The sequence below is a fragment of the Macaca thibetana genome, chromosome X (assembly GCF_024542745.1).
Source record: "Macaca thibetana thibetana isolate TM-01 chromosome X, ASM2454274v1, whole genome shotgun sequence".
NCBI classification, from domain to species: domain Eukaryota; kingdom Metazoa; phylum Chordata; class Mammalia; order Primates; family Cercopithecidae; genus Macaca; species Macaca thibetana.
In genome coordinates, this window is record NC_065598.1 from 95718288 (window position 1) to 95742028 (window position 23741).

A 23741-nucleotide genomic window follows, 5' to 3' on the forward strand; every position below is an offset into this window, starting at 1 on the left:
ATTATCTCTTGCCTGGACTGTTGCAATAATCTTCTATAATTTTCCTACTAATTACAACATGACATAACAACACTCCCAGATCAATTTGCCAAAAGCAGCGTCCCCAACATGAAATTCTACTATTTGAAATTTTTAATGCTATTGCATTGCTAAGAAAATAAGGTAAAACTCCTTAGCCCATGCTTTAGTCTTTAGCTAAAATCTCATGATTAAGGAAAATCTAATGTAATTGGCAGTCAATATATCTAACAGCAAAAGAGAGATTTTAAAACTTTTGAAGTTCAAAGCTGGGTGGGAGGGAATACATTCTGAATTTAATACACAATTTATCACACATGATAAATAAGTTTGTTCAAGTAAAAAGGACTACTCTTCCAAATTAGTCAGAACATACTGAGACTTCAGATTCTTGGGGTATTCTCTACTCTGTGTCATTTTCATATTGCAAGCCTGTGTAAAGGAGATCTACTGTTGAATTAAGCCAGCTTAAAATTACTTTAAAATAAGTAAAGATATTGAAGGGTTAAGTGGAAAATCAGTATTTTCTTCTTTTATTTTAGATTCACTTATTATTAAGTAACACAGAGGGAAAACTAATGCATTTCCTAATTATATTGAATAATGGAGCATACGAATCACTAAGCAATGAAATTCCAGACAACAGTGAGATGGCTTGTTTGTGAGGACTCCTGTAAAATTTAGTGCCTATATTATTTAGGGTAATATTAATAGCTATAACCAAGAAACTCTGAAAGTTCCAATGGCTTAACAAAATAGAAGTTAATTTCTCATTAATGTTAATAGTCAAATGCAGTTTTTTCCTGGTCAGCATGTAGCTTTCTCCCACATGGTGATTCAGGAACCTAGTTTCCTTTCTAAGGCCTTGAAATCCTTTGCATCCAGCTGGCAGACAGAGGAATTAAGTAGCGAAAGCACACCAGATTTATCAAGATAAATTATTGCCAAGGTGACATGCATCATTTCTGCCCACATTTTATTAGTGAAAACTAGTCACATGGTCACAACAGAATGCAAAGGTTACTATAGGGAGATGTCACCATTGGCTGGACAGCTATCTTTAGGTGACAACTCCACACTATGGAAATGGAGGAGTATAAGTATTTGCTAAATGGTAAGCCATCTCTGTCAGTGCCATTAACCATACTTCCAAAGTGATTAAATGTCTGGATGGAGTGGGATATTATAATTAACATTTTATTTTTTCCTTTACCACCTTCCAGCCATGACATACTATAATATTCATCATCTGAAATTCAACTTTAACATTCGACCATCCTGTTTTGTACATGAATTGTTTCATGTGCAGATTTTTTGTCTCCCCAAACAGATTATACATTCATCAGGGACACATAATACGTAGCACAGAATAGGTGCTAAATATTACTAAATTCAATTGGATGATATTGCACTTCTACGAACTCTGTAAGAGCTTCTTATAATCCTCCACATCAGAATTAAGCTCCTTAGCCTTTGCTGTTATTCTTCCAACTACCCAGTCATCTACATCACTTCTCATACTGTCTAAATCAACCTAATTTTCCAAAAATCATTAAAAATATAAAGGCTTTTCAATAGCAGAGAATTAAGCAAGCAAACCTCTCCCTATTCTTTAATTCAAGGTAGAGATTATAAATTATACTAAATTTATGTGCAATAGGTGCATACAGATATAGATAATTCATGGCTGAAAATAAGACTAGATGTCTTGAGAATAATTGAAGAAGGAGTAAGAATATAGAGAATGGTCTTTATTGATTCCTAAGTATTCATCTTAAAAATAGATATGATGGCATTGCTTGTGTATGCCTTAGTCCTTCACATTGTAAGCCACCAAAAATCTGGATAATAACTATAACGTTTGTTGATTCCAAGCCCCAATCCTGAAAATTTTTTTTCATCCACTCCAGAACTATGACATGACCTGATTTTCCCAGGAAGTCTTAGTTTATGTCTTTAGTAGTAGAATAATTATTAACATGCTCCTTTTCACTCTTAAAAAGTGCCCATCTTCAAAGACTTCATGTCTAAAACACCTAAAGCAACGGCAGCAAAAGCCAAAATTGACAAATGGGATCTCATTAAACTAAAGAGCTTCTGCACAGCAAAAGAAACTACCATCAGAGTGAACAGGCAACCTACAGAATGGGACAAAATTTTTGCAGTCTACTCATCTGACAAAGGGCTAATATCCAGAACCTACAAAGAACTCAAACAAATTTACAAGAAAAAAACAAACAACCCCATCAAAAAGTGGGCAAAGGATATGAACAGACATTTCTCAAAAGAAGACATGCATACAGCCAACAGGCACATGAAAAAATGCTCATCATCACTGGCCATCAGAGAAATGCAAATCAAAACCACAATGAGATACCATCTCACACCAGTTAGAATGGCGATCATTAAAAAGTCAGGAAACAACAGGTGCTGGAGAGGATGTGGAGAAATAGGAACACTTTTACACTGTTGGTGGGATTGTAAACTAGTTCAACCATTATGGAAAACAGTATGGCGATTCCTCAAGGATCTAGAACTAGATGTACCATATGACCCAGCCATCCCATTACTGGGTATATACCCAAAGGATTATAAATCATGCTGCTATAAAGACACATGCACACGTATGTTTATTGCAGCACTATTCACAATAGCAAAGACTTGGAATCAACCCAAATGTCCATCAGTGACAGACTGGATTAAGAAAATGTGGCACATGTACACCATGGAATACTATGCAGCCATCAAAAAGGATGAGTTTGTGTCCTTTGTAGGGACATGGATGCAGCTGGAAACCATCATTCTTAGCAAACTATCACAAGAACAGAAAACCAAACACTGCATGTTCTCACTCATAGGTGGGAACTGAACAATGAGATCACTTGGACTCGGGAAGGGGAACATCACACACCGGGGCCTATCATGGGGAGGGAGGAGGGGGGAGGGGGGAGGGATTGCATTGGGAGTTATACCTGATGTAAATGACGAGTTGATGGGTACTGACGAGTTGATGGGTGTAGCACACCAACATGGCACAAGTATACATATGTAACAAACCTGCATGTTATGCACATGTACCCTAGAACTCAAAGTATAATAATAAAAAAAAAAGGAAAAAAAAAAAAGTGCCCATCTTTAGACAATAAATAATATGATCATCCTATCCAAATGCCTCAAGTCTTCTTCCTATTCTGAGTGATGGGTAGATGATAGTGCCTTCGTGATTCCTGAATTTTTTTGCTGTTATTGCTGTTATTCCACACTGCTGCTCTGACAGGTGATTTATTCTGAGGCTATGTTGTCTGCAACTGCCAAAATGACTAACAAAATGTGAGCAGTCCTATTGCTGATTGCACCCTCGTCATATCAAGGCTACTGCTCCAGTCACTGGCTACTCTGTCTCCACTTTCAGTGTCACTCACTCCATTCTCCATTACAATGAAACTTGAAGTTGGGAAAGGGTAACTTTCCAACTAATAAGTACAATTAGGCACCTTAAAGTAACTTACCCTTCTGAGTTCTGTACTCTTGAATAGAGTTCGTGTCAAAGATTATTTGGATGGATCACTTGTTGACACATGCAAAAAAGGCCTCTCCCTCCCATCTATAGGCCCATCACAATTGATTATATGTTTTTGATCAGTACTCCTAGAAATTGAGGGTGGTGTTTTCTCCTCATTTTGTCAGATCTGTAAATTCTAATGTTCTGAAGGACGCAACTTCTAGTCCTCAAAAGTTGCTCCAACATTTCCCTCAAGAGGCAGGAGATACACCTTCAAATAGTATCCCTTGATTGTCTCTTTAGATATCCCACTGTCTATAGAATTGGTATACAGATTAGATCCCCATCCTGAAAAGAGTTTTTTTTAATGATGCCATAATATCACATTAAAAGTTTCTATTTTTAATTAGATTATTGTTAATACTACAATAGCTCTGTACTTCTCAATATGCTCTTTCCCTTGTTCTGCTGTTATTTTCATTGTTGTTTTTATTTTTGCTGTTTTGTTTTATTTTGTTTTGGCATTTTTTGCAATATGATGTCAAAATAAAAATGTTTGTTTGAGTTTTGGCTGAAGCCCTAAAATGTCAGATGACACATCCCAACAGGTGGAAATCCATCATGCAGAATTGACAAACGTGGTTGAATACTCCTATGAAGATATTAGGATATCTCATTTTCAGCCTATTACAAAGGTTGGAGAGTTTGATCTTAAAAATAAAATGGTGTTTAGGAGGGGATTTTAGGAAAGAGCTGTTGGTATGCCATGAGTAACACTTTCTCAAAGGGTGAATAGTGTGGGATGCTTGCCCCTTATCATAAGTTGAAGAGTCTTCAACAGAATCATATGAAGAGTTTAAAATATGTCTCTGGTAGCTTGATAGATCGTGGATTGATGCATGGCTCACAGCATCTGGATAATTTAAAGGCAATGCTTGTTGGCAAGTTGTTTTGAAAGCAGAGCAAAGGGAAGTTGCTGTATTTGAGGAATGTCCGCAATCCTAAAGTCTGTTGGGACAAAGGATACACGAGTATACCCTGTAGATCATATGACGTCCACAAAAGAAAAAGCCAGCGTGGAGTTCCTTAGAACTTTGCCCAGATAGGCCAAGAGAGAGACTTCCAATAAAAGAATAAATAGCCAGATTCCTACAGGATGAAAAAGAAACTGCAAATAAAAAGCCACAAGAGATGTACTGATAAGCATCAGGAGAATTGCAAGTGATGTCTTTTCAGTGATCACGTGGTTTCTGAAAGCAAATATTGCATTTCATGAAACAAAGAATCAAGCTAAAATCCCTACCAACCCCAGGGAGTATTTTTGCCTTCTCCTGACAGTATAATAAAGTACTTCCTTTCCTGCCCTCCTTTTTCTCCTCTCCTTCTGCCTTTCTAGTACCATGAGGAAGTCACACACACACACACGCTTAACATAATAGAAGAGGAGGAAGAAAATGTAAGGTAGAGAAAACATGTCCTCTTTCCTGTACAAACTAGTGAGCCTGCAATAGGCCTGAGCTAGGAAAAGAGAGAAGTTTTGAATAAAACCTATAGTTTTGATCATTACACTATTTTAGATATATTGATTACTAAAATGAGACTCTTATTACTTAAAAAGAACCATAAAAGCTATTGAACTTTCCTTGAGTTTACCCAGGGGCAAGGGAAGAAGTCATCTCACAGAATAAGTTTAAAGGACTCATAGAAAATGAAAACGTAGCCGCTTTCTGATTATATCCCACAAGTCATGTTTGATATATGCACCAGTTACATGGTAATCATCTCCAAATTGACTATTTTTCCTCTTATTCTTGAATAAAAATAAATCTACCAAGATCTAAAATTCTGTAACAGATAGCATATGTAGATTTCTCTTGACTTTGTTCTTTATCCATTTGTCAGTTGGACAAATATTTTTCTCAACTCTTTTAAAATAAGTGTTAGAAATTAATAGTTCAAGAATGACATTAAAATAAGGAACACTAGGATTCATATCCTGGCTTTACCACTTTGTGTGTGACTTTGGGAAGCTATTTGCATTTTCTCATCTGTAAAACTAGGTTGGTATTACTTAGCTTACAAAAGTGTGAGAAGGATGTGAATTGGTGCATATAGCAAGATGCATGGCACACAGATAGTATTATATACTAAACATAAGGTCTTGTGTATAGTTACTAGCCCAATAGCCCAATTCTAAGTATCTAATGGGTTTTCACTTTTTATTTGCTGTATTAAATTAACTGAAAGAAGATCTTTTATTGTCCTCACAAACCCATACTCTAAGATTCTTATTATATGGAGATGGTTTCTAAAATCACGACACAAGCATACATTGCTTAAAGACACCCTACTCTGTCCATCCATGCTACATTAGTTACAACAATATTAGCTTCTGTAACAAATCTAAAGTCTCAATAGCTCATGACAGTATTTCTTGCTGAAACAACTCTTCAGTGAGTATTCAGTGGGTTAACTTCCAGTCTGCTCTGCCATACCCTAGGGCCTTGGAGTCCTTCTTCACCTTCAGCTGGAAAATGGAAAAGGCACCATAGTAAAGAATGCCTGCTTCCTAACCACTTCTACCTGGAAGCAACACAACACTTTTGTTCACCTTCTTTTGGCAGGGAACATCGCCATATATAGATGCAAGAAGGACAAAGAACATAGTTTCTGGAGGGACAGCTGTTACCCTCAAACAATTCTATTCTATGGAAAGAGTATGAGTATTCAGAACATAGCTAGTTGTCTCTGCCATGGTGGTCCACAGTACTTTAAGAAACTATGAACCCCCAAATTAGTGTATTATTGTTAGTTCCTCCCTACATCATGACTGAGACATCGTGGGAGTGGTAGCTTCTAACTATATATAGAAAGTGAAGTACTGATAGAAGTGAAAGAATATGGTGGGAAGGCTAAAAAAGCAGGGCCTATGCAGTGGAAATATTTGCACCCAGTTTTATAGTATGAATTTGCAACTCAGAACCAAAGAATAGATGGAAAAGGTACACCTATTTTTTTCATATTAGCAGGTTTCTTCTACTCATAGGAGTTTAGCAGCATATGTCAGTTACCAGCTGTGTTTCTAGAGTGAGTTCCAATGGCCTATCAGTACACACTTTTCTCCATATTTTTGGAAACTGATTGATTAATGTTCCCAGTTTTATTAATGTTGTGAGTTTTTATTTTTATGTGTCTTCAAAAGTGTTTAGTGGGAAGTTGGGAGAGATTGCATCTGGTAAAATTAGCCAGATACCAGTCAATCTCAATAAATTGCCTGTATTTTAAGGTATTTCATAATCTGGCCCCAACAGATCTATTCAACTTTATTTCCTGGTATCTACTATGCTCGCTAGTCAGATATTTATTCTCACCATCCTACATATGAGCCAAACTCATTGCCATAGATGTGCTTTCACTTCTATTGTCTTCCCATGACTTAAAATATCTTCCCTAGATACCCAAATATTATTCATCCTTCAAACCCAAATCAACAATCATTTCTTCCATAAAATTATTTCTTATAACTCGATTCTCAATAAAAAAGTTTTCTTTGAAATATTATAGTAGCTATGGTCTATAGAGTTTAGCATCGTAATATGTGATATCTGGCATATAGTGTCTTAAGCTTTCTTTGTTTCTTCTCTGTGTTATTGTTCTGTACCTAACACGTTTATATATTATTTGAAGGCAAGAAGTATGCTTTATCTTTCTGTATACTTCCATGGCATCAAAAATACAGTTGACCTTTGAACAACACAGGTTTGAAATGGGTAGGTCCACTTATATGCAGATTTTTTTTCAACCAAAGGCAGATTGAAAATACAGTATTTAAGGCATGTGAAACCTGCCTATATGGAGGACTAAATTTTTGTATATGCAAGTTCCGCAGGGCCAACTTCAGGATTTAAATAGGAACAGATTTTGGTATATGGGGGAGAATGGGGATTGGAGAGGTGAGGGGTGGGGAGGTTTAGGAGGTGAGGGGCCCTGGAACCACTGAAACATACCACTGCAGTACTTGATAAAGAAAAAAAATGGACTTTGCCTTCCAAAAATAAGTTTAAACATACAGATTTTTAAATCTATATAAAATGTATAATGCAGATGTGCCATGGAATTTTTTTGCTTACTTAGAGAGGCTTAGGGAAATGTGTTTTTTAATTTTTTTATTGTGGTAAAATATACATAACAAAAAATGTACCATTTTACTATTTTCAGTGCACAGTTTAGTAGCATTAATTACATTCACATTGTTTTGCAACAGTCACCACCATCTATCCCAGAACTATTTCATCATCCCACATTGAAACTCTGTACCCATTAAACAATAAATCCCTCCTTCCTCACTTTTCCCTAGCCCCTGGCAACCACCATCGAGTTTCTGTATCTATGACTTTGATTAAGCTGGATACTTTATATAAGTGAAATCATACAATATTTACCCTTTGTGTCTGGCTTATTTCCCTTAGCATGATGTCTTCAAGGTTTATTCACATTGTAGCATGTGTCAAAATTTTATTCATTGTTTAAGGCTGAATAATATTCCATTCTATATATATATCATTTGTTTACTCATTCATTCATCCAGGGACATTTGGGTTTTTTCCAACTTTGGGCTGCTGTGAAGAATGTTGCCATAAATACTCAAGTACAAGTATCTGTCCAAGTCTCTGATTTCAATTCTTTTGAGTATATATCCACATAAAGAAATGCTTGATTATATTGTAATTCTGTTTAATTTTTGAGGAATCATCATGCTGCTTTTTACAGAAGCTGTGCAATTTGACATTCTAATGGGAAACATGTTTTTAAGTCCTGTTTACAAGTTAAAAATTCTGCAGTTTGCTAGAGGCTACTAGGGTTTCCCAGGTATGCAGAAGAAGTGGAAATGGATCAAAGACGAAGCAAGCTATACTGGAAATTACATTTTCTTACATTTTCTCACCAAACTCGGTCCACACATCATATTTTTTATCCCGATGACCACTTGATTTTCTATAAAGTCTATTAGTTAGGTAGACGTCATTCTACTTCCCGGAAAAGTGGAACCAACAAGTGATATGTGATTATAGATGAATGCCACAGTCCCTACAAACAGGGAAAACACTTGAAAAAAGTGTAACTTTATTTAGGGGCTTCATTCTACCTTAGGGTACAACTCACTTTTATACATACACACACACACACACACACACACACACACAAGGAAAAAAAAAAAAACCATGGTATTCAATACCATGGCTCGATCTCGGCTCACTGCAACCTCCGCCTCCTGGACTCAAGCAATTCTCCTGCCTCAGCCTTCCGAGTAGCTGGGATTACAGGCGCCAGTCACCAGACCTGGCTAGTTTTTGTATTTTTTAGTAGAGACAGGGTTTTACCATATTGGCCAGGCTGATCTCGAACTCCTGACCGCAAGTCATCTGCCCACCTCAGCCTCCCAAAGTGCTGGGATTACAGGCCCTGAAGTTATCTTAACTCCCCAATTATGTTCCTTAAAAACTGAGACTGTCTTTTGTTTCTAAATCTGTCTTTCTCTTCTGCAACAAGCAATGTACATTTTCACATAGCAGGTGTTCCAACATTACATTAATTAGTAAAACAAGAAGAAAGTTGATGTCTTGTAGTAGCTTACCTTACCCATATAATGTATGCATTTGAAAAACTTCAACTCTTAAGCTAAAGAAATTGAAAAAAAAAAAAAAACATCTGATACCTTGACTAAGGAAGCTGTTTGAAGCAGAGGAACTTTCAATGTTCCTTAAATCACATCTAGAAAGCTGTTGACTTTACACCGGGTGGGTGAGTACTGTCCACAGTAAGTAGTGATGAAAGTGGAGTCAAGACACTGAAGCACCATATTTCTGCCTAATTGAGAATCAGGTTAAGTTAGACAGGAAGGCGGAAGAATGGATGGAGGAGGCCTTCAAAATACAAAATGAATCACTCTGGATTTTTTTCTTATGTTTTGCAAAATGTCTGCAAGATACAAGGAAGAAAATTTAGACTGGTAATTAAAGAAAGCAAAGTAGGCCGGGCGCGGTGGCTCAAGCCTATAATCCCAGCACTTTGGGAGGCCGAGACGGGTGGATCACGAGGTCAGGAGATCGAGACCATCCTGGCTAACACAGTGAAACCCCGTCTCTACTAAAAAATACAAAAAAACTAGCCGGGCGAGGTGGCGGGCGCCTGTAGTCCCAGCTACTCGGGAGGCTGAGGCAGGAGAATGGCCTGAACCCGGGAGGCGGAGCTTGCAGTGAGCTGAGATCCGGCCACTGCACTCCAGCAAGGGGGACAGAGTGAGACTCCGTCTCAAAAAAAAAAAAAAAAAGAAAGCAAAGTAGGTACGAAAATAAATACTTAGGTACTCACCGTCTCAGCAACTCCTGCTCTACTTAAATCACCCCCAGTCACTTTCTGTTGCTTGCATCTTAGAATTCTGACCGACAACCCTGCCTACCTCTTTTTGGAAGAAGGTAACCCAGCTCAATGTCAATTACAATTTCTTATGTAATCACTCACTAGATAAATTTTCATTTTGGCAAGCATGAGGCTGTGTTTAACAGCCAGTAATGTACCTAAAATGAATCATTTAAGTAAGAACAACATAGCCACTGACACTTGTCTGCCCCTCTAAGTAGATTACTAAGAGGCAATTAATTTAAAAGACTGAAATTTTATTTATTCACAATTGAATGAAAACACCATGGGTCTAGTGCCAAGGAATATTCTTGGATTTGACATTTCAGTTCTCTATATTTAACCAACTAGAATTTTCCCCATTGTTATTCATTTTAACCTTTTAAAAGAAGTATTTCCCTGAGAAATATGCATTTCTTCATAAAAATGCAATATAGTTTGGTAATTCTCAAGATGAACATGATCTTTTTGATACAATGTACCTCTTAAACACCAGGTTTACATGAAACACTTTACATTAAGCATCACAGAATGGAAACATACATGAAAACTGAGAAGATGAAAGACATAATTTTTAATTCAAGTGAATCAAATGCCATATGATACAATTCCTAGAAGTGATACTGCAGTCCTGTCTCCTTTCCCCCAATGTCACAATCAAGAGGCCACAAAAACAGAATAGGCCCAGAACAAAAAAATATATTTATAAAAAATGACATTTTGACCTTTGATAACAAATGAAAGTTCGGTTTTCAAGGGCCAAAGCAGCATGTTTACTGAAAGAAAATAACCCAGACTTATGAAGAACATGTGTCTTGAATTCTCCAGGACTTTTCTTATTTGATGTAATCTAAGGAAGAAATTTTATCTAATAAAAATGGCCAGATTTTGCAGCCAGATGTATCTGGGTTTAAACTCTGATTCTACTACAAATTAGCCACATAAACTTGGATAAGTTACAAGACGTATACAAGCCTCAATTTCTTTATCTGTAAAATGAGTATAATAATACTTTTCATACAGTGTGTTGTGAGGATTAAATTATGTAACGTTAGGAAAGTACTTGTCATAGAGTAGGCATCCAATAAATAATTCATAATTTAATTTTTGCTCTGTTCCTCTTTTTCTTGAGTCAGAAGCATGACACTAATACAGGAAATATCTCTAATTTATTCTCAGTTTATAAAAGTATTTTGTATAACCCAAAGAGTAAACTATAGATGGGAGAACAGCTCTTTGAATTTATATTTATAACACAACAGTGAACTGCTATGGATAGTATCAGTAGGTTATTTATAACGGTTGTTACTGATGATGTTAAAGACACTGGCAAGACTCCAAAATCACTGATATTGGTTTAATAAAACTAAGATATATCATTTAAAAAACTAAGAGAAAGTTTGATATTGATGAGAAACAATGTGAAGTGCTGGGAAAAATATGTTTCAGAGTTTTGCAGATGTTCTTAGGTCAAATATGATTTCTCTGGAAATATGTAGGATTATTTTGAATTGTTTTAGAAAGCATAAAACCCAGAGTAAAAGTGCCGTGGGTTTTTTTCCTGTTTTGTTTTTAGGAATAAACAATAAAATCTCATCTCACCTAATGTGTGTATATGATAATTTTCATAAGTTTTTAATTCTGCAGATAGAATGGGAATTATTTTGATATTGGTGCTGTTAAAATTCCTGATTGCCTTTTTCAAACTCCAAAACCTGTCAATAATTGTTACGTCTGCTATGGAGAACTGCTACACAATCACCTTCACTGGAAAAACAAATTGATTGTCCATTTAGACTACTGCTCATTTTGAACATGTTTAGATTCCTTTCTTTGCTTTGAAGGAATCTAGCTATGTACACTCAAATAATGGTTTAAAAAACTAGGCACAATATTACATGCGGAATCAATAAAACTATAAGAAGCCACAAGCATTCATTTTTTGTTAAATAAACTGAAGTATACATACTAAGGATATTAGTGTTCCTCAACAAAGTTCCTTTATTGTATCCCATCCGTAAATGAAAAAGTGGTTGCTGAATATATAATCAGCGAGACATTTGCTTTAAAAAGGCAAAATAAAGAGGCGTGCCAAAGATGGTAGAACAAGAACAGCTCCGGCCTCCAGCTTCAAGAGTGAGCGACACAGAAGACAGGTGATTTTTGCATTTTCAACTGAGGTACCGGGTTCATCTCACTGGGGAGTGTTGGACAGTTGGCCCTGGTCCGCGGGTGCAGCCTGACCAGCGAGAGCTGAAGCAGGGCGAGGCATTGCCTCACCTGGGAAGCGCAAGGGGGAAGGGAATTCCTTTTCCTAGTCAAAGGAAATTGAGACACACAACACCTGGAAAATTGGTAACTCCCACCCTAATACTGCGCTTTATCAAGGGTCTTAGCAAATGGCACACCATGAGATTATATCCCACACCTGGCCCAGAGGATTCCACTCCCACGGAGCCTCCCTCATTGCTAGCATAGCAGTCTGAAATCTAACTGCAAGGTGGCAGCAAGGCTGGGGAAGGGGCACCCACCATTGCTGAGGCTTAAGTAGGTAAACAAAGCCTCCAGGAAGCTCGAATTGGGTGGAGCCAAAACAGCTCAAGGAGGCAGGCCTGCCTCTGTAAACTCCTCCTCTGGGGACAGGGCATAGCTAAACAAAAAGCAGCAGAAACCTTGGCAGAGGTCAATGCCCCTGTCTGACAGCTTTGAAGAGAGCAGTGGATCTCCCAGCATGGAGGCTGAGATCTGAGAACGGACAGACTGCCTGCTCAAGTGGGTCCCTGACCCCTGAGTAGCCTAACTGGGAGACATCCCCCACTAGGTGCAGACCAACACCTCACACCTCACACCGCGGGGTACACCCCTGAGATGAAGCTTCCAGAGCAAGAATCAGACAGCAACACTCACTGTTCAGCAATATTCTATCTTCTGCAGCCTCTGCAGCTGATACCCAGGCAAACAGGGTCTGGAGTGGACCTCAAGCAAACTCCAACAGACCTACAGGTGAGGGTCCTGAATGTTAGAAGGAAAACTAACAAACAGAAAGGACACCCACACCAAAACCCCACCAGTACATCACCAGCATCAAAGACCAAAGGCAGATAAAACCATAAAGATGGGGAAAAAGCAGTGCAGAAAAGATGGAAATTCAAAAAATCAGAGCAATCTCCCCCTCGAAAGGAAAGCAGCTCATCGCCAGCAACAGAACAAAGCTGGACGAAGAATGACTTTGACGAGTTGAGAGAAGAAGGCTCCAGTCGATCCAACTTCTCAGAGCTAAAGGAGGAACTACGTAACCAACGCAAAGAAGCTAAAAACCTTGAAAAAAGAATGAATGAATGGATAACTAGAATAATCAATGAAGAGAAGACCTTAAAAGAACTGAGAGATGAAAACCATAACACGAGAACTACGTGACAAATGCACAAGCTTCAGTAGCCAACTCGATCAACTTGAAGAAAGAGTATCAGCGATTGAAGACCAAATGAATGCAATGAAGTGAGAGGAGAAGTGTTGAGAAAAAAGAATAAAAAGAAATGAACAAAGCCTCCAAGAAATATGGGATTATGTGAAAAGACCAAATCTACATCTGATTGGTGTGCCTGAAAGTGAGGGGGGAAATGGAACCAAGTTGGAAAACACTCTGCAGGATATCATCCAGGGGAACTTCCCCAACCTAGTAAGGCAGGCCAACATTCAAATTCAGGAAATACAGAGAAAGCCACAACGATACTCTTCGAGAAGAGCAACTCCAAGACACATATTTGTCAGATTCACCAAAGTTGAAATGAAGGAAAAAATGTTAAGGGCAGCCAGAGAGAAAGGTCGGGTTACACACAAAGGGAAGCCCATCAGACTAACAGCAGATCTCTCAGCAGAAACTCTACAAGCCAGAAGAGAGTGGAAGCCAATATTCAACATTCTTAAAGAATTTTCAACCCAGAATTTCATATCCAGCCAAACTAAGTTTCATAAGTGAAGGAGAAATAAAATCCTTTACAGACAAGCAAATGCTTAGAGATTTTGTCACCACCAGGCCTGCCCTACAAGAGATCCTGAAGGAAGCACTAAACATGGAAAGGAACAACAGGTACCAGCCATTGCAAAATCATGTCAAAATGTAAAGTCCATCGATGCTAGTAAGAAACTGTATCAACTAGCGAGAAAAATAACCAGCTAATACCACAATGACAGGATCAAGTTTACACATAACAATATTAACCTTAAATGTAAATGGACTAATTAAAATGGTCCAATTAAAAGATACAGACTGGCAAATTGGATAAAGAGTCAAGACCCATCAGTTTGCTGTATTTATTCAGGAGACCCATCTCACGTGCAGAGACACACATAGGATCAAAATAAAGGGATGGAGGAAGATCTACCAAGTAAATGGAAAACAAAAAAAAAAGCAGGGGTTGCAATCCTAGTCTCTGACAAAACAGACTTTAAACCATCAAAGATCAAAAGAGACAAAGAAGGCCATTACATAATGGTAAAGGGATCAATTCATCAGGAAGAGCTAACTATCCTAAATATATATGCACCCAATACAGGAGCACCCAGATTCATAAAACAAATCCTTAGAGACTTACAAAGAGACTTAGACGCCCATACAATAATAATGGGAGACTTTAACACCCCACTGTCAACATTAGACAGATCAACAAGACAGAAAGTTAACAAGGATATCCAGGAATTGAACTCAACTCTGCACCAAGCGGACCTAATAGACATCTATAGAACTCTCCACCCCAAATCAACAGAATATACATTCTTCTCAGCACCACATCGCACTTATTCCAAAATTGACCACATAGTTGGAAGTAAAGGACTCCTCAGCAAATGTACAAGAACAGAAATGATAACAAACTGTCTCTGAGACCACAGTGCAATCAAACTAGAACTCAGGACTAAGAAATTCAATCAAATCATTCAACTACCTGGAAACTGAACAACCTGCTCCTGAATGACTACTGGGTACATAATGAAATGAAGGCAGAAATAAAGATGTTCTTTGAAACCAATGAGAACAAAGATATAACATACCAGAATCTTTGGGACACATTTAAAGCAGTGTGTAGAGGGAAATTTATGGCACTAAATGCCCACAAGAGAAAGCTGGAAAAATCGAAAATTGACACTCTAACATCACAATAAAAAGAACTAGAGAAGCAAGAGCAAACACATTCAAAAGCTAGCAGAAGGCAAGAAATAACTAAGATCAGAGCAGAACTGAAGGAGATAGAGACACGAAAAATCCTTCAAAAAAATCAATGAATCCAGGAGTTGGTTTTTTGAAAAGATCAACAAAATTGATAGACCGCTAGCAAGACTAATAAAGAAGAAAAGAGAGAAGAATCAAATAGATGCAATAAAAAATGATAAAGAGGATATCACCACGAACCCCACAGAAATACAAACTACCATCAGAGAATATTATAAACACCTCTATGCAAATAAACTAGAAAACCTAGAAGAAATGGATAATTTCCTGGACACTTACACTCTTCCAAGACTAAACCAGGAAGAAGTTGAATCCCTGAATAGACCAATAGCAGGCTCTGAAATTGAGGCAATAATTAATAGCTTACCAACCAAAAAAAGTGCAGGACCAGATGGATTCACAGCCAAATTCTACCAGAGGTACAAGGAGGAGTTGGTACCATTACTTCTGAAACTATTCCAATCAATAGAAAAAGAGGGAATCCTCCCTAACTCATTTTACGAGGCCAACGTCATCCTGATACCAAAGCCTGACAGAGATACAACAAAAAAAGAGAATTTTAGACCAATATCCCTGATGAACATCGATGCAAAAATCCTCAATAAAATACTGGCAAACCGAATCCAGCAGCACATCAAAAAGCTTATCCACCATGATCAAGTGGGCTTCATCCCTGGGATGCAAGGCTGGTTCAACATATGCAAATCAATAAACATAATCCAGCATATAAACAGAACCAAAGACAAAAACCACATGATTATCTCAACAGATGCAGAAAAGGTCTTTGACAAAATTCAACAGCCCTTCATGCTAAAAACGCTCAATAAATTCGGTATTGATGGAATGTACCTCAAAATAATAAGAGCTATTTATGACAAACCCACAGCCAATATCATACTGTATGGGCAAAAACTGGAAGCATTCCCTTTGAAAACTGGCACAAGACAAGGATGCCCTCTCTCACCACTCCTATTCAACATAGTGTTGGAAGTTCTGGCTAGGGCAATCAGGCAAGAAAAATAAATCAAGGGTATTCAGTTAGGAAAAGAAGAAGTCAAATTGTCCCTGTTTGCAGATGACATGATTGTATATTTAGAAAACCCCATTATCTCAGCCCAAAATCTCCTTAAGCTGATAAGAAACTTCAGCAAAGTCTCAGGATACAAAATCAATGTGCAAAAATCACAAGCATTCATATACAACAGTAACAGACAAACAGAGAGCCAAAACATGAATGAACTTCCATTCACAATTGCTTCAAAGAGAATAAAATACCTAGGAATCCAACTTACAAGGGATGTCAAGGACCTCTTCAAGGAAAACTACAAACCACTGCTCAGTGAAATAAAAGAGGACACAAACAAATGGAAGAACATACCATGCTGATGGATAGGAAGAATCAATATTGTGAAAATGGCCATACTGCCCAAGGTAATTTATAGATTCAATGCCATCCCCATTAAGCTACCAACGACTTTCTTCACAGAATTGGAAAAATCTGCTTTAAAGTTCATATGGAACCAAAAAACATCCTGCATTGCCAAGACAATCCTAAGCCAAAAGAATAAAGCTGGAGGCATCATGCTATCTGACTTCAAACTATACAACAAGGCTACAGTAACCAAAGCAGCATGGTACTGGTACCAAAACAGAGATATAGACCAATGGAACAGAACAGAGTCCTCAGAAATAATACCACACATCTACAGCCATCTGATCTTTGACAAATCTGACAAAAACAAGAAATGGGGAAAGGATTCCCTATTTAATAAATAGTGCTGGGAATATTGGCTAGCCACAAGTAGAAAGCTGAAACTGGATCCTTTCCTTACTCCTTATACATAAATTAATTCAAGATGGATTAGAGATTTAAATGTTAGACCTAAAATTATAAAAACCCTAGAAGAAAACCTAGGTAATACCATTCCGGACATAGGCATGGGCAAGGACTTCATGTCTAAATCACCAAAAGCAACGGCAACAGAAGCCAAAATTGACAAATGGGATCTCATTAAACTAAAGAGCTTCTGCACAGCAAAAGAAACTACCATCAGAGTGAACAGGCAACCTACAGAATGGGAGAAAATTTTTGCCATCTCATCTGACAAAGGGCTAATATCCAGAACCTACAAAGAACTCAAACAAATTTACAAGAAAAAAAACAAACAACCCCATCAAAAAGTGGGCAAAGGATATGAACAGTCATTTCTCAAAAGAAGACATGCATACAGCCAACAGACACATGAAAAAATGCTCATCATCACTGGTCATCAGGGAAATGCAAATCAAAACCACAATGAGATATCATCTCACACCAGTTAGAATGGCGATCATTAAAAACCAGGAAACAACAGGTGCTGGAGAGGATGTGGAGAAATAGGAACACTTTTACACTGTTGGTGGGACTGTAAACTAGTTCAACCATTGTGGAAAACAGTGTGGCGATTCCTCAAGGATCTAGAACTAGAAATACCATTTGACCCAGCCATCCCATTACTGGGGATATACCCAAAGGATTATAAATCATGCTGCTATAAAGACATATGCTTATTGTGGTACTATTCATGTATGTTTATTGCGGCACTATTCACAATAGCAAAAGATTTTGAATCAACCCAAATGTCCATCAGTGACAGAGTGGATTAAGAAAATGTGGCATATATACACCATGGAATACTATGCAGCCATAAAAAAAATGAGTTTGTGTCCTTTGTAGGGACATGGATGCAGCTGGAAGCCATCACTCTCAGCAAACTATCGCAAGAACAGAAAACCAAATACCGCATGTTCTCACTCATAGGTGGGAATTGAACAATGAGGTCACTTGGACAGAGGAAGGGGAACATCACACACCGGGTCCTATTGTGGGGAGGGGGAGATGGGAGGGATAGCATTAGGAGATATACCTAATGTAAATGACGAGTTAATGGCTGCAGCACACCAACATGGCACATGTATACATATATAACAAACCTGCACGTTGTGCACATGTACCCTAGAACTTAAAGTATAATAATAATTTTTTAAAAACCTATTTGTATATTTTATAAGTAATTACATAAAGTGAAAAATTACAAAAATGCATCTGAACAGTATCTGAGGAACAGAGCCCATTGATAAGATCTGAGTATAATCCACTCTGAATTGCCTTGATGTACCACACCTGATTTCTTTGAGCAGTGTAGTTTTCCTATCCTCACTTTTCTTTTTAGTTTTCTGTAAGATAATGTTAACAACTAAGAAATACCAATGTCTTGAGGGTGAAGAAACGTGTTTATATTTTTTATGGGTATATAATAGCTGTATATATTTATGGGGTGAATATTGGCCTGTAGTTTTATCTTTTTGTTATGTGTCATTGTCTGGTTTTGGTATCGGAATAATACTAGCCTTGTAGAATGAGTTTGGAAGTAGCTCCTCCTCCATTTTTTGGAACAGTTTGAGTACAGTTGGTACGAATTTTTCTTAAAATATTTGGAAGAATTCAGCAGTGAAGCCTTTGAGTCATGGGCGATTCTTTACTTGGAGACTTTATTATGGCTTCAATGTCATTATTTATTTGTTCAGGTTTTGGATTTCTTCATGTTTAAATATTAGTAGGTTCTATGTGTCTAGGAATTTAATTATTTCTTCCCTGTTTCCCAATTTACTGGCATGTAATTGTTCATAGTAGCCTCTAACAATCCTATGAATTTCTGCAGTAGTGGTTATAATATCTCCATTTTAATCTCTAATTTTATTCATTTGGGTCTTCTCTCTTTTGTCGTTAGTTATTCTGGCTAAAGGTTTGTCAATACTGTTTATATTTTCACAAAACCAACTTTTCGTTACATTGATCTTTTATGTTTTTTTCTGTGTTTCCATTTCATTTATTTCTCCTCTGTACTATTTCTTTTCTTCTACTAATTTTGTGTTTGGTTTGTTCTTGATTTTCTAGTTCTATAAAATGCATTATTAAGTTGTTTATTTGAGATTTTCCTACTTTTTTGACGTAGGCACTATAAACTTTCCTCTTAGTACTGCATTTGCTGTATCCAGTAAGTTTTAGTACATTATGTTTCTATTATCATTTGTTTCAAAAAATTTAAAACATTCCTTCTTAATTTCTTCATTGACCCACTGGTCATTCAGAAGGCTGTTGTTTAATTAACATGTGTTTGTACAGTTTCCAAAATTCCTCGTTATTGATTTCTAATTTGATTCCATTGTAGTCAGAGAATTGAGATAATTTCAATTATTTTGAATTTCTTAATGCTTCTTTCGTGACCTATCATATGGTGTATCCTTGAGAATGACCTATGTGCTTAGCAAAACAATGTGTATTCTGCAGCCATTGGAAGAAATATTCTTTAAATATTTTTTAGATCCATTTGGTCTATAGTACAGATTAAGACTGATGTTTCTTTGTTGATTTTCTGACTGGAAGACCTGTCTAATGCTGAACCTGAGGTGTTGAAGTCTCCAGCTATCATTGTCTTGGAATCTGTCTCTCTCTTTAGCTCTAATAATATTTGCTTTATATATCTGAGTGTTCCAGTGTTGGGTACATATATATTTAAAATTGTTATATTCTCTTGCTGCATTGAACTCTTTATCATTATACAGTGAACTGCTTTTTCTTGTCTTATTGTTTTTGTCTCAAAATCTATTTTGCCTGATATATGTATAGCTACTCCTGCTCTTTTTTGTGTGTTTCCTTTGGCATAAAATATCTTTTTTCATCCCTTTGTTTTTAGTCTATGTGTGCTTTTATAGGTGAAGTATGTTTTTTGTAGGAAGCAAATTAATGGGTCTTATTTATTCCTCTATTCAGCCACTCTTTGTCTTTTGATTGGAGAGTTTAGTTCACTTACATTCAATGTTTTTATTGAAAAGTAAGGATTTACCCCTGCCATTTTGTCATTTGTTATCTGGTTATTTTGTGGTCTTCTCATCCTTCTTTCTTTCCTTCCTATCTTCCTTTAGTAAAGGTGATTTCCTCTGGTCATATGATTTAGTTTCTTAATTTTTATTTTCTGTGTATACATTGTATGATTTTTTGTTTGAGGTTACCATAAGACTTGCAAATACTATCTTATAACCCATTATTATTAAATAACATAACACCGTTTGCATAAACAAACAAACAAGCAAAGAAGACTACCTCTAGGTATTTAATAATTAAACTTTAACATCTCTTGTAGGGCAGGTCTGGTGTTGATGAAAAAGAAAAATGATAAAAACTCTATGCCTAAACTTTATTCCTCCACTTTTTACATTTTGTTGTTCCTATGTATATCTCATTGTACTGTCTATTTCTTGAAAAACTGATGTAGGTGTTATTTTTGCTTGGCTCATCATTCTCTTCTTATAATAAGAGTAGTTTGCACACCACAGTTACAGTGTTATAATCTGTGTTTTTCTGTGTACTTACTATTTACCAGTGAGTTTTGTCCATTCAGATGATTACTTATTGCTCATTAATGTCCTTTTCTTTATGATTAAAGTATTTCCTTTATCATTTCTTGTAACAGGTCTGGTGTTGATAAAATCCCTCAACTTTTGTTTTCTGGGAAAGCTTTTATTTCTCCTTCATGTTTGAAGGATATTTTCACCAAGTATACTATTCTAGGGTGAAATGATTTTTTTTTTTTACCTTCAGCACTTTAAATATGTCATGCCTCTCTCTCTCCTGGCCTTTAAGGTTTCCACTGAGAAGTCTGCTGCCAGACATATTGGAGCTACGTTGTACGTTATTTGTTTATTTTCTCCTGCTGCTTCTCGGATACTTTCTTCATTCTGGACATTTGGAAGTTTGATTATTAAATGTTTTGAGATAGTGTTAGTTGGGTTAAATCTACTTGGTGTTCTATAATTTTCTTGTATTTGGATATTGATATCTTTCTCTCAGTTCAGGAAATTCTGTTATTATCTATTGAATAAGCTTTCCATCCCTCTCTCTCTCTCTCTCTACTTCCTCTTTAAGTTTAATAACTCTTAAATGTGCCCATTTGAGGTTACTTTCTAGATCTTCTAAGTGTTCTTCATTCTTTTTCTTTGTTCTTTTGTATCCTCTGACTGTATTTTTAAATAGCTTGTCTTCATGCTTACTAATTATTTCTTCTGCTTGATCAATTTGGCTGTTAAGAGACTCTGATGCATTCCTCAGTATGTCAATTGCATTTTTCAACTCCAGAATTTCTGCTTGATTCTTTTTAATGATTTCAATCTTTTGGTTAAATTTATATGATAAGATTCTTAATTCCTTCTCTGTGTTATCTTAAATTTTTTAGTTTCCTCAAAACAGCTAATTTGAATACTCTCTCTGAAAGGTTATAAATCATTTTTTCTCCAGCATTATTTAGTCTATGTTGCCTTATTTAGTTCATTTGGTGAGGTTATGCTATACTGTATGGTCTTGATGCTTGTGGATGTTCATTCGTGTCTGGGTATTGAAGAGTTGGGTATTTATTGTGGTCTTTGTATTCTGGACTTGCTTGTGTCCATCCATTTTGGGAAAAGCTTCCAGGTAGTTGAATGGACTTGGGGGTTGTGATCTAAGATTTTGGTCACTGCAGTTGTATCTGCATTAAATGAGGGCACCCCAAACTCAGGAATGCTGTGGCTCTTGGTGGTCTTGAATAAGAACCAGAAGAACTCTCTGGATTACAAGGCAGACACTCTTGTTCTCTTCCCTAAACTTCTCCTAAACAAACATCAGTCTCTCTCCCTCTCCCTCCCTCCCTCCCTTCCTCCCTTCCTCCCTCCCTCCTTTCCTCCCTCTGTCTGTCTTGAGCTGCCTGGAACTGTGGGAGGGGTGACACAAGTGTCCCTGTGGCCACCAATCTTGGGACTGTGCTGGGTCAGACTTGAAGCCAGCATAGTAGTGGGTTGTGCTCAAGACCTACGATAACTACGGCCTGGCTTCTGCGTATGTTCATTTAAGGCCCTAAGGCTCTATAATCAGTAAGTGATGAAACCAGACAGACTTCTGTCCTTCCATTTAGGACAGCACGTTTTCTCTTGTCCCAGGCGGGTCCAGGGATGCTGTCAGAGAGCCAGGGCCTACAGTCAGAAACTTTAAGAATCTACTTAGTGCTCTATTCTACTGTGGCTGAGTTGGCACCCAAGCCACAAGACAAAGTCCTTCCCACTCTTACTTCTCCTTTACACAAGTGGAGGAGTTTCTCCCCATGGCCTTCACCAACTCAAGCCCATGGTAAGTACTGCCTGGCCACCACTGATGCTTATTGAAGGCCCAAGGGCTCCTCAGTCAGATTGTGGTGAATGCTGCCAGACCTGAGACTCCCCTTCAGGGTAGTGGGCTCTCCTCTGGCCAAGGGCAAGTCCGGAAATGTTGTTCAAGGGCCAAAGCCTGTAATCAGGGACAGCAAGAACCTGTTTGGTGCTCTACCCTACTGTGGCCAAGCTGGTAAAGCTGCAAGACAAAACCCTCCTTATTCTTACCTTCTCCTTTTGTCAAGCAAAAGGAGTGCCTCCCCATAGCTACCATAGCTGGGAATGTGCTGGGTCATACCTGAAGTGTCACCCAAGGCCCATGGCGAGTACTTCATGGGTACCACTGCTGATTATGCAGGGCCCAAGGGCTCTTTAGTCTGCAGGTGATGAATCCTTCCAAGACTGGGTCTTTCCCTTCAAGGCAGCGGGTTCCCTTCTGGCCCAGGATGTATCTAGAACTGTCCAGAAGCAAGGTTCTGGAATGGCGACCTCAATACTCTGATGCCCTATCCTACTGTGGCTGAGCTGATATCCAGGTTCCAAGACAAAGTCCTCTTAACTTTTACTTATCCTCTCCTGAAGCAGAAGAAATAAGTCTTTCCTGGATCTGCACTGCCTGGGGTCAGGGGAGGGGAGGCAAAAGCACTCCTTTGGTGGCCCCCGCTGGTGTCTCACTATGTTGCATGTCCCACTAGCCCACTGGCTCTGAGCCCAGCACAGCCCTAGGACTTACCAGGAGTTGCAGTCCTTGTGGCCTAGACTGTCTTTCAAGTTTATATATAGGACCTCAAAGTACTTTAGCTCACAGAGGCAAGGCTTGATAGAACTCAGATTCTGACCACTGGGAATAGGGGATTCCCCTCTGGCTAGGGCTGGTGTAGATGTTTCCTTCCTGGGCACTGGCTGACTTTTGCCTGTGTTACTTTCTGCTGTAACATGGCAGCACAGAGTTCCAATGCAAATCCCCACAATAATTCTGCTCTCCCTCCCCCAAGAACACAGAATCTCTCTCCATGCTGCATTGCCACTGCTGTGGGGATGGGGTAGGGGTGGCATCAGTGATTCAAGATTGTCTTTCCTACCCTCTTCAGTGCCTCTTTCAGTGATGTGAATTTAAAACCTGGATTTTTGGTTCTTATGATGGTACATTTCTGGGTGGATAGTTGTACAGTTTGGTGCTCCTGCAGGAAGGATGTTTGGTGGAGGCTCTATTTGGCCATCTTGCCATTAAGGATTCTTCTCTAAGATTCATGAGACTTAAAAAGCAATGTTTCACAAATGGTCACATTGGGTCTCGGCTCAAATCTCCCTTGACAACTTTGTAAAATATCACCACCACTGGTTCTTCCTAACACT